This window comes from Limulus polyphemus, unplaced genomic scaffold (genome assembly GCF_000517525.1).
Source record: "Limulus polyphemus unplaced genomic scaffold, Limulus_polyphemus-2.1.2 Scaffold709, whole genome shotgun sequence".
Classification (NCBI taxonomy): domain Eukaryota; kingdom Metazoa; phylum Arthropoda; class Merostomata; order Xiphosura; family Limulidae; genus Limulus; species Limulus polyphemus.
The window spans coordinates 154,334-167,319 of NW_013666319.1; the positions used below are offsets into that span (position 1 = coordinate 154,334).

The window sequence follows — 12,986 nt, forward strand, 5'->3', positions numbered from 1 at the left end:
TATATATATATATATATATATATAAATGGTTTCGCCAAGCAACCCCCCCCCCCGAATGTAGCTTTCACTGCAGTGTTCACACATTACCAATAGCGAAGTGTTATGATTTTTTTCTTTTCTTTAAGGAAAAAATTTACATTAACTGACTATTACAATCTTCTAAGGAATGGAAAAAAAATCCTAATTAATATCGACGTACTCGTCTCTTAAAACACAAGTGTCTGTTGAATATCTCGGAAAATAAATGTTTTTACTTCTAAAATAATTTGTTGCATATAAGTACTTGCACAAACAAGTGGAAGATTAAGTATATGGGGTAACATACATACTCATAACGTAACACTGTATTTGGTAGTAATAATTGAAGAGTAATGGTGATATAGTCTTCCCAGATATGGAGTATATTATATTAAAACGATTTTGGAGGCTCACCACGTCGTTACAGTTAATGTCGCTATGTCCGATCATGCTCTATTTGACGATAGTCCTTCAACGTATTTTTCATTGCTCCGTCGTAAGGCTATTATGTCCAAAGCACACCACTCCTTCCTGCTTGCTTTCCATCTAGTGTAAGAGGACGACTGTTTCCTAACGTTCGTTTCAAAAGTCCGATCGTACAGAAATCCACAGGTGCTGTGTCCTGCGACTTGGCAGTTCGTCCTTCTATGAAATAGCATGAATATCCATTTCATTACCCAACTGCTTGAGAACAGAAAGTTGAACAGATATATCGTGGAAGAAACTTGTGTACAAACGACTTGTCACTTTTCCAGACGGAGGTACTTCGTGATTATGTTCCATACTGCTTTGCAGTTGATTTGGGAACGTGGATTTTCACCTCTTGCAAGACGGCATACATTTCTTACTACGGCTGAGATACGAATTTTCTGGATTCTCAAGTTGATTCATAATATTTCATTTTTTAATCTCATTGAGTAAAAGATATAGATATTGTAAATATCCAATATGAACAGCTCGTTATGCTATAAATGTATGAATATTTCGTGCTGGAAAGGGCTTTTACACACACCTTTCCTAAAAGTGATAAATTTTCTGTGACATTAAACTCTCTACGAAATGTAATGTCAGAATGTAGTTTTAATACATTCCGTTACACCGCGGCTATATATCGGCTGTGGTTATCACGTGCTTGCAAATTCAAAATCGCTCTTCGATAACGTACTCAACCATCTGTAATACTGGTACAATATTGAAGAATTAGAAGCGAGGTATGTACATGTAAAAAAATCCTTATAAAGCAAAAGAAACTTATTACTAGGGTGGGATGAAATCGCTGTTAGTGTTACACAAATACATTTTGGGTTATGTTCTTTTTTAGTTACTACCGCAGTGTTAAATTTCATGCTGACCTCAGATGAAAAAAAAAAGAAGACATAAATAAACAGATATTCTTACTTCATCAAAAGTTGCTTTGCCGATTCAAGAAATAATACATACAGCCACTAGTCAAATAATACATACAGCCACTAGTCAAATAAATAATACATACAGCCACTAGTCAAATAAATAATACATACAGCCACTAGTCAAATAAATAATACATACAGCCACTAGTCAAATAAATAATACATGCAGCCACTAGTCAAATAAATAATACATGCAGCCACTAGTCAAATAAATAATACATGCAGCCACTAGTCAAATATTTAGCATGTGTTTTAATATATTTCATTCAATATTACCCAAGAGAGGCGGAGGAGAAGAAAAAAAATCATTGAGAAAACATGCAAGTAGTTGTTTTATTTTATTAACTATATTCATGAAAGCTGTAGAAAACATTACAGGATATTGTCAGATTCCAAGAGATTTAATATGCTACTCGTTCATAATCTCGCAATTTTCATATTTTTTGCAATCTTTATATATATATATATATATATATATATATATATAAATGGTATAATTCTTCGAAGGCAACATGATCATTCATCACAAGGGCACTTCAACAAAACAATGAATATCCATGGTGAGAAGTTTATTAATTCAATTTTCGTATTTAATTCACATGCTATACATTCGTGATATCCTTAAAGCAAGCATCGAAAAGTTTTACTGGATATTTACTTAAAAAGGAAAGACTTATACAAGATTTGAATCTGTTTTTCCACGTTTGTAGAGTGAATAAAAAATTGGCTACATTAATAAAACATAGCTTGTTCACTCAAGGACGTGTTCAACATGAATAACTACGAACATCCTTGTGTGGTCCAGTATGCGGGGCAGTCCGTTTTGTGCTAACGAGCTGGTGCCACGATGTTGCTGAAAAGATCTTGAACGGTCTTTGGCTTTATGACCGAATGAAGGCCCGTCCAAAGAATCCTTCGGTAGCGCCTGATACAGTGACATGTCAATGTGCAGAGAACCAGACCCGAGGTTTTTGTCTGACGAAGCCCTTTTCACGGCTTGGCGAACACTCGTTTCCTCGCTAATTGCATCACTGTATTCTCGGCGAAACACTCCAGACAGCAATCCCAAAACCCCGAGGCAGTGCGACGCAAATCAGGCGTCCCCGAGCCTGATACAAAGCCACATAGATTTACCGAAGAACTAGCATAAGAATGAATATTGGAAGAAACGCGACTGACTGAAAAAGGCCTTGCCTTCCTACGCTCCATCCCCCAACTCCGTTCGTCTTTGTAAGACGCACTCGTTTTTCAGACATGGTACTAACAGAAAGACTGATTGATTTTTCCCGCGACAACCCTACTACAGAGTGGAAAACGGTGAAAAAGAAGAAAAAAAGAACGGGAAGGAAGTCAGCCAGTCACGTTAGAGATATCGGAAGATTTTTGAGATATTTAAAGATTGCGTATTGACACAATTTTGTTTCTAAAAATCACGTTGAAGACATTGTACAGACAGATTAGCATACCACTTTGTTATGAACAAAAACTTCAAATTTAGACATTTCATAAGATTTAAATTCGAATATCGACGAAATGTCACACATGTGCTATACATATATGTGTGTATGTGTGTGTGTGTGTATTTTAAAGAAAATTATAAATGACCGTGTTGCTATGAGGTGGATCACCAGCTGTGTAAAACATGGGAAATGGACACAAAGGTCACAAATAAAACATTTCCTGAGACGATGGTTTTAAGACTTATTAATAACTGAAATGCAGGCGTTTACATTTATACCAAGCGTGCAGCGTGTGGGACTGAATACAGGTATATATATGCATCGTTAAATATCAAATGTGGCGCCGGAAGAAAGGCTTTTTACTTTGACTAAGGCATCTCATTATTAGGTTGCCCCCTCAGCAAGACGGGCGAATCGAACAACGACCGATAAGTCGTTTACTTACATCACGCACTGCTGCTGCGAACTGATGGCAGTTGGAAGGCGTCAGGCACCGCCAGCACAATCATGTTACGGTATTAACTGTGCAAACGCTGAAGGAAATTTAGGGTCCAATGCTTATGGGCTGAGTGTAGTATAATGGTTTGGATGTCCGTACTGTGAACCCAATGGGTCTACGTTCGCGTTCCATTACCGTATAATTTTGCCCTCTACTTTAGGGCCATGGGTGTGCGCTATAAAAGTGACGGTCAAATTCTACTATTCGGCCAGACAAGATTAACCCAAGAGATGTCGATGGGTGTTGTTGGCTAGCTGTCTTCTCTAGTCCGTCAGTCCAGTAATAGAGACAACTATGTGTAAATAGCCATTGTGTAACTTTTCGCGAACATTTTAAAGAAACAATCGTTAGCGAAAGTTGAAAGAACATATTTGTTTACTTTGTTCACCGTTTCAAATGTCGTATTTCTACACGTGATTTGCAAGGAATGATACTTATCACCTTTAGTAAATTTCTCAGTTCATTTATATGTAAATCAGACATTCGATGATCCAGCATGTGATCTGAAAATCACTACTGGTCATTCAGCCTATAGTAGGAATTGAGCATTCGGTACAAGAGATTTTACAGTTCTTGTCATTTCACTTTATTACAAAGTATGGTCATCACGGGTAGCCTGGCACCAATTTTTAACGCTTAAAATTAGTGTTGATAAGATCACTTCTCTAAAAGAACCGTTTCCAGAAGATAGGGCAGTCTGGAGTCACATGGATAAATGTGACGAATCCTCCAGAAGAATCGCACACGTGCTTGATTGGATTGAAGGAATGTGTCGGTAAGTCGGGCCTTACCATCTAATGGGCAGAAGGCAGAGCCAATTGCACAGAATATGGCAGCACAAAGAGCTGTGGAGTGTAGTCTCCATAAGTACGGCACTATTCTGTAAAATGCAGATGTGGATATCAGCACCTGTAGCATTTCTTGTTCTTGTCCACACTATGCTTTCATCACTATCATATACGTCGCATTCCTGTACGAAAAATGTTGGATCTGGTTCCAAGTGAGTAATTTCTGTTATTTGAAGCAATATTAATTTGCAAAGTAAGTATTGTACCAAATGCCTTTGGCCCACTTGACATATATTTGATATAAATGCAAATACTAAACTGTAGGTGGATTACCATGAGTGCAGTACACCTTGCTGGGTGCCTGGCATACAGACTGACTTTATAAATTTCTACACCGAACCAGTCTCATAGCAGGTATCCTACGACTGCAGACAGTTAGGATGAAAAGATAATGACGATGTTTTGTCATTTCTGTTCTTTCTGGGTGTGCGAATTGTTCCTCTTCCTGCTAAAGACACTTTAAGATACTTTTAACCAATTCCTGCTGTGATTGGCTGGCTTCCATTCATCATTAACGAACTCGGGGGTTGCCTTGTCTTAGCTGCAATACTTAAGACTTACATAAGTCTTTGTAACACATATACCTTAACAACGTTTTGAAAAATAAATGGTATACGGTGCAAACATACGGTACAAACAAATGCACTAAAGTACCTTTATCAATAATACAAACATGAATATGTAGGTATTGTTATACAACAAACTATTTGAAATAGCCTTATTTAAATTACACAAATAAGCTTTATATTTTATGGGAGGAAACACGTTGATTCTTATGCGAGTCGATAATCAATAGATACGCCTGCGCGGCCTGGTATTTAAAAATACCTGTTATACAAGCGTAATTTGGGTAATAAGACTTCAGACGTTTATATGTTATTTTTTCCCAACATTTAACCATAACCATCAAATACAAAACACACACGTAGATTTTCCCTATTCTGCAAATTAATTACTTTTAAATATTCGTTAATAATTATGATTTTGTACACTCACAAAAATGTACCTTAATATTTATATCTACTCAGTATGTAATGTAATAGTATTGTACAGGGGTGTATTCCGTCGGTACTCACCGATACTAAGTACAGGAACTTATTGTTTAACTTTAAGGCGGTACTAGTACCGAGACTTATTTGAGCTGTTTTGTTTACACGTAGATTTTTTCTTTTTAAAAACAGGTCTACTTCACACCAGCTATTGTATATTACACGTAAATATTTCAATTCATATTACTATAATGAGCGATTGTCAAGGGATTCTACTATCTATTAGAACAGTGTTAACAGAATGTTTCTTGCCCCCTTTTTCTACCTCACAAAGAAGTCTGTACAGTAAGACTTTCTGGTCCTGTATCTTCGTCCACAGTGTAATAAGTAACACACTAAAGCACACGAACATAGGCATATATTTATAAACGGGGTTGCGGTCGTAGACAGAAACCTGTATGTGAGGGGGTACTTATTACTTTTGGAGGAAAATAAAATTAATGGTATATCCCCTCGGCAACACGTAACTTTCATGTAAATGGCGCATTTAGATCGTATCCGTGGCCGATTTTACAACTTTTAAATATTTTTAGGGGTAGTAACGACTTAAAGTTGACGCTTTTATTTTTAATGAACGAGCAAACAAATAGCTGTCAAATATTAACTTATTTGCAGATTAGAATAAAACAATAAACATGAAAGTTCAATAAAAGATTGTAGGGTTTCTTCGTAACCTGTTCTTTTTTAAAATCGACAAATGTTTTTATGTATAAAATGCATTATTTTACAAATTATTTAATAACGTATTAATGTCACATAATTCTTTTTTTTTAAGTCGCCGCTCAGAAATGTAGAAACGTCTACACTCCTGACAAAGACTCACTACACATAACCAACAAACTTGTATCGCACGCATACACAGTTAGGGTACACGAAGAGAAGCGAACAAGAAAAACAAAGATAACTTAACTTACCACTGTGATATTCTCGTATCCTGATAGTTTATTCCGAAGTCCATAACACATCATCACCCGCTGAATTTAGTTTTAATAAACAATGTGTAAAGATATGAAATACGTTATTTCGTATCGGCTATACGTCTATTATTCAATATGCTCGATTTTTTTGGTTTTTAGTATTTTCTATCACTCCACTGAAACTTCAGTTTAACAAAAACTGCTACACTGCCGAGAAAAAAAATATATTGATTCGGTCCCCTACAGCTCAAGTCAACATACAGAAGTAAAAAAAAAATGAATCAAATTGTCCGTTTTCAAGATCACAATGTCAAAACTAATGACTTCAAAGTATTACGCAAGCCGCGTAGGACAGCCTAAAACTCTGGTTAAATAAGTCCGTTCTTCAAGCAGTCGTATACGTACTCTACGACGGATAACGCGACTCGGAATGGAAAAATCGAACAACAAATCTCTATACTCTCTTCTTCGAGATCCACGGCTACACTGCGCCTTACACAGGCTGTCGGCTGGCTTTGTTTCGGCCCGCTGCCGCCACTAGGCGATTACTATCATTACTACCCTACACGGGTGCGCGATGCTCAGACGCGTTTATTTTTACTAAGGGGTGTGGAATGTTAGCCTACTTGGGATGGGCGCGGGCCTTGTTAGGGCAACCTTGTAATCGTATCCTCAATCTCCACGCAGAGCGGTTTTCTGCAAGCCAACATGCTTTAACACGTTACGACAGTAAGTTTCACGCAGCCCAACCATACCACGTGAAGGGTTTGGCCCGTGAAACTGTAGACAAGCATATTCACAATGTCTCGCCTTTGAAGAGTCACAGTGACTGACTAGTAAACAACGGGCTGGCTGTAATCCAAAGTTAGTGGTGTAAAAACACACGCCGACTCAAATAAGTAAACTCCTGTCGTTTTGGAAGTGTAATTATTAGAGTAACTTATCATCTGTTGCTTAAGGAAAAAAACAAACAAAACAAACAGTGTTTCTCTCCCTCTTTCCGTTCACGAAATAAGAACCTTTGAATGGAACAGGTGTGAATAATCGAACGAGAACTATTGCTGTATTTCATCTGGTAAAGTGGAATTTTTCCTTTGTTAAAAAAGTGTTTACAAATGACGACATCGTGTTGATTATATAGAGAAATAGGAGAACCGAAGACAGTTTTCGAGTTGAACTGTACGTAAAAGGCTTCTTAACGTACAAAACGTGTTTCTTTTCCTTTTTATTTACACTGTGTATAACTTGAAATTTACAAACCCTCACAGTTACATCGCTGTAAAAAAAAACATATAGAAGATTTTATGTTATTCTATTCTCTGTAGGAAAAAAAAAGACACTGAGGGTGGGATATACATATTAATCCCAAAATTTTTAACACACGCAACGACTTACATTCCGAAACTCTGTTCTCTAACTCGATTCCGTTTCTTACAGTAGAAAATACACGGAATTTCTTTCGATGTATTACATGAATTACAAGCTTTATCTGGATTATTGTGAAAACCCGTATTGTCGGTTTTTAAAAAACAGAACGTTGTACGTTAACATTGCCAACTTTTTGTAGTGGGAATGGCGAATTTAATTAAATACTTGTTAAACGATGTTGGTTTTTGTACTTGTTCCCGAGATAAATCTCTATCGGAGAAATTGTCATGTATGACTTTTGTCCTGCTCCCACTTTATTTATTTTAAAAGTATTATCTAAAGCTATCACATTTGGGTGTGAATACCAACCAGGTCAACAGTTAGTACCGCCACTTTTATGTCTAGTGACGTTATCAACGCCAGTACGAAGAAAAAGAAAAGTAGAACAAGCACGCGGCAGTCTGGCGTTGACGGGAACCAATTCTGCCATCAGCTTTAGTGACATAATTGATTATGTCATTTGCACGTTAGTTGTCGTGAAGTTTAGGGATGCTGAGACCGTTTGTATTTTTTGATAACTTTTTCTTTGGGGTAAATAATTTGTATTTTTTTTAAACACTTATGAATATACTATTATCTTCATTGAGCTTAGTAAAATATGAAGGATAGCTAAATTTGTGTTTGTGAAAAACATGTTCACAATGTTTTATAGTAGCAGGGACTTTTATTACAATTAGCTATACGAATGAAACGTTTCATATTTCTAATTATGTTCAGTTACATAAACACAAACAAACGATAATAAATTGTGCTTATGAAAAAGAATAACAAAGTTTTTCGTTTGTAAGAACAAAGTTACACAATGAGTTATCTGTGGTCTGCCTATTGCGGGCATGGAAACCCGATTTTTAGCATTATAAGCCCTCAGATCTGCCGCTCAGTCTCCGGGATGGCATGGAGTTATTATTTTTTCCTTTTTTTTTACTCTGCAATAATTTTTGTTGTTGTTGTTGTTGTGACTGATGTAAGATGTTTAATGGTTCTAATTTTCCATGATTAAACGTGCAGTCGTAAATTACTTATATAATTAACCTGTTCTTTCAGATTATCTGACAGTGCAATACCGCTACGAAAAGCCTAAAATTATTACCAAGAAGAGTTAGTTTCCTCTGGAAAGTGTTATAAACTAGGTGGAGGGGTGATATAGCACGAGTACGTGTGCTCTCAAGTTTACTCAGTACTTTTAGCCCCTCTGATACTATTATTCATGACAGAGGCTAAAAGCTGTTTCGTTCACTTCGTGATGGTGCGCGCGCTTCCCTACTTTCCTGGGTCGTGTCACACCAGCCTCGTAACGCTTTCTGAGAGGCGGTACTGTTCCGCGCGACCTAGTCGTAACTTCCACCCACGGATCTGTTTTCGTGTGCTCATTTTCAAAACAATTAGTATATTATTTGCTGAATATCGCGATATGATATTACGATTTTTTATTCTTAATAAGATATCAGCTGATAGGCAAAGTTCTCTCGTTAATCTGTAAAAGAACGTTGACAGCAAAGAAAAAATAAGCCAAAACTTACACTTTCAACATAGCTTTCATAGCAATTCTCGTCTTTTGGTCTTAGTTTTCCTGTGAAATACCGTTTTCTTTAAATATTACATTACTCTTAAGAAATTCTGGTATTGTGTGAAAAAACGATACAATGATTAAAGAAAATTACAGTTTGTATTGAACACGAAAAGCGATACAATGATTAAAGAAAATTACAGTTTGTGCTGAACACGAAAAACGATACAATGATTAAAGAAAATTACAGTTTGTGTTGAACACGAAAAAACGATACAATGATTAAAGAAAATTACAGTTTGTGTTGAACACGAAAAAACAACAAAATGGTAATGAAGATTATTCATTTACAAGCGAATTTACATATTTGTTTCAAGTTATTAAATAAAAGAGTACATGTGGCCCTCGAGTATAGTTATATAAAGGATACAAAATTATCGAGACTTCAGGGTTAATAGTACTTTATAATAACGATGTACCAGATCCTGTGCCGCTCTTGGAACTACTTTCTCCATTTCGATCGTGTTCAATCTAACGATAGTGAATAGGTTTTATTCTCTGACATTACAATTTCCATTGTAAGAAGCTTTTGCAAAGGACGACGAGTCAATCTTTAACCATACATCTAGGTAGACTTTCTACAGACCTTCCACAGTACGCGGACGTCGGATTACAAGACCAAGTTTAAGCAGATCAGTGACGTATACATCTTTTGGAACTGCACTGAGGGTTCTTGAGATGCAATGTGGGCAAATGGAATTGCCGAAATTATAGTGTTTTATCCTCCATCTTTCGCGTGCAAATATCCGTTGATCTCGAGATATGACTAGTAGCTTGTGCAGTTTAAGAAGAGTTGTAATTTACCTAAAATACTTGGTTATTATCTTGTTAATGGTGTCAGGAGATATGACCAACTTCATCACAATGGCCTTTTTTTTTGAGGCGGAGGGGGGGGGGGTCTGAAGGTCCTCTTTCGTAATCGTTGTGGTTGATGACGTTCGTCCTGATAGGTTTCTTTGTGGTTTCTGCGAGAGCGGAAAACTCTCACAGAAGAGCGTTTAGAACAGAAATCGCCTCAATGAAGAACAATTCTTAATTTTTGCCGGATCTGAGATTAGTTTTTTTTTAAACCTAAACGGGGAAACACTATAATTAACCTTAATACTGCCTGGTAAGCATTACCATCGACATTTGACTGACGTAGTCAACTGCTTTACTCCTTCCAGGCCATATAATATAGTACCTTCAGTAACGTTTAAGTCACCTTCCTCAACTCCAGATTATCCCTGTCAACATGTATCCCCTACCCTTTCTTTTTCCTAAAAATTAAGTACTGTTTACGAATATTTTTCCGCTTAAAAAGCTGTGATAAACTTTTGCGGACGCAGCACTGCATTATCAAATTGTCGGGAATTCACCGTGAACCAAAATATATAGGTGCTAAACATGTTGCCCTTGACATCACGGCTCGCACCTGCGACTACACGCGGCTGTATTAACATATGTAGTGCGATTAACCCCTCAGTAAAACTGAACTCTGCATAGAAGTCTTACTAGTTCCGTCAAAGTTAATTATATGAAACAAACGAAACAATTAAATTTATATTCAAATAATCAGTTATTCCAAGACAACAACAACAACACAAACCTTAGTCTGGTAGCTGAGGCTTGTAGAGGAACAGCTATGCTGATCTCTTGACCAGAATAGAAAGTATGTACACGAAAACTTATTTCTCTTACTCACTTATAAGTGATTTACAACTTTAGATTCCAATGGAGCAATTGAGCGTTGACCTACTCCTTACTATAGTAACTTAATGCTTACCATGCACTATCGGGTCTGGACCACAGCTACAAATAAAGTTAATTTATCTACTCCCATCCTCCGTGCAACATTGTTAGCTTCGGAACGTCTTATTTCTGACGAAGAAAATTCGGGTGACGTGATAAGTATAACAACAGTAGCAATTACTTTTTAAATTTTGTGGAAGACAATTATTTTTTATTGTTAAAAGATTCTGACAGCCCGCTTATCAAACCATGAGTAGTTAAAAGTATGAATAATAAAGCTTCATGAATATGTATAATTAATGTGACAAACAATGATGAGAATGCGTAATAAAATAAGATTTCTAACACGTTTTTCACAATTTTAGGAAGTGATGTTGTTAGGACTAAACTTCATTTTTATATTAAGAAATCCACTAAAATATTTTCACATTTTTTGTGTGCTCGAATGAGACTCTGAACTTCAAAGTTCCAATAAAAAGAATGATGACAATGAAAATGAACGATGGTATAATTTAGTCAACACCGATTTACAGCTACTTGTACGTTCTGTCAATTACAGAATTATTAAGCTCGGGTTTCTTTATGAGCTGAACTCTGCCTTGTGGAATCTAGGTTATAATGAAAGGCTATCAAATTAGTAATCTGTTTCCCCAAATATATATGCACATATATATAAAGTTTAAAAAAAAACAATAATTTCATTTCGTGTGCTTTCAACAAGCAGCTACCTACACCGTGTTGCGGGTTTCTGAGCAAATTGACGTACACCCCACCAGAGAAAAGGACACCGTACTAGAGCGTTGCCAGGATACCAAAACCAACCAAAGTAGCTCAGTACACGTATACTGTAACAAGAAATGAGCTTGGTGTTTTACTACATTAGTACACGTATACTGTGACAAGAAATGAGCTTGGTGTTTTACTACATTAGTGCACATATACTGTGACAAGAAATGAGTTTGGTGTTTTACTACATTAGTACACGTATACTGTGACAAGAAATGAGCTTGGTGTTTTTACTACATCATTACATATACTCTGTGACAAGCAATGAGCTTGGTGTTTTACTACATTAGTACACGTATACTGTGACAAGAAATGAGCTTGGTGTTTTACTACATTTGTACACATACACTGTGACAAGAAAGGAGCTTGGTGTTTTACTACATTAGTACACGTATACTGTGACAAGAAATGATCTTGGTGTTTTACTACATTTGTACACATACACTGTGACAAGAAATGAGCTTGGTGTTTTACTACATTAGTACACGTATACTGTGACAAGAAATGAGCTTGATGTTTTACTATATTAGTACACATACACTGTGACACGAAATGAGCTTGGTGTTTTACTACATTAGTACACATACACTGTGACAAGAAAGGATCTTGGTGTTTTACTACATTAGTACACATACACTGTGACAATAAATGAGCTTGGTGTTTTACTACATTAGTACATATACACTGTGACAAGAAAGGAGCTTGGTGTTTTACTACATTAGTACACGTATACTGTGACAAGAAATGAGCTTGGTGTTTTACTACATTAGTACACATACACTGTGACAAGAAATGAGCTTTTAACTTTTGTATTCATGAGGAAATTATGTTACTTTGAGACATTCTTGATAAATGTTACATAAGCTATCTTAATCGTGTAGCCTGGTACGTTTTTAAAATTGAATTCAATCGAGATTTAACGACGTCATATGACGTTACACTGTGCCTGTCTGCCTAAATATCTCTATGTTTGACATTCAACAATCTCTGCTTATGAATCTCTCTGTCTATAAATTTGCCTCTCTGGCTGCATATCTGTGTACCTGTAGGCTGTCAAGATATGGGCATATACTACGCGTATATTTAATTTGGGGCATGCAATGAATTGTTTTGTAAGAGTTTAAGTAGTTCTAGTTATACCAAAGTTGAAACACGAGTCGATGCCAGCACTAAGCCGATTAAAATCTTCCAGTTGTGTGCACAACTGAATCTCATTCTTTTATATCTCGTTTATATATACATGCATGTCCTTATAAAACGGCTGAGAGACATTC

The 12,986-nt window shown here is 36.4% G+C and overlaps 1 protein-coding gene across 1 annotated transcript in view; it reads right to left on the minus strand.

Moving 5' to 3' along the window:
• Positions 1 to 6,704, minus strand: part of LOC111085911 — a 25,574-nt gene extending 18,870 nt beyond the window's left edge. The window contains exon 1 of the mRNA XM_022386736.1: positions 6,198 to 6,704. The gene's annotated coding sequence lies outside the window, so the exon portion shown is untranslated. The remainder of the gene's footprint in view (positions 1 to 6,197) is intronic.
• Between the last annotated feature and the right edge of the window lie 6,282 nt (positions 6,705 to 12,986).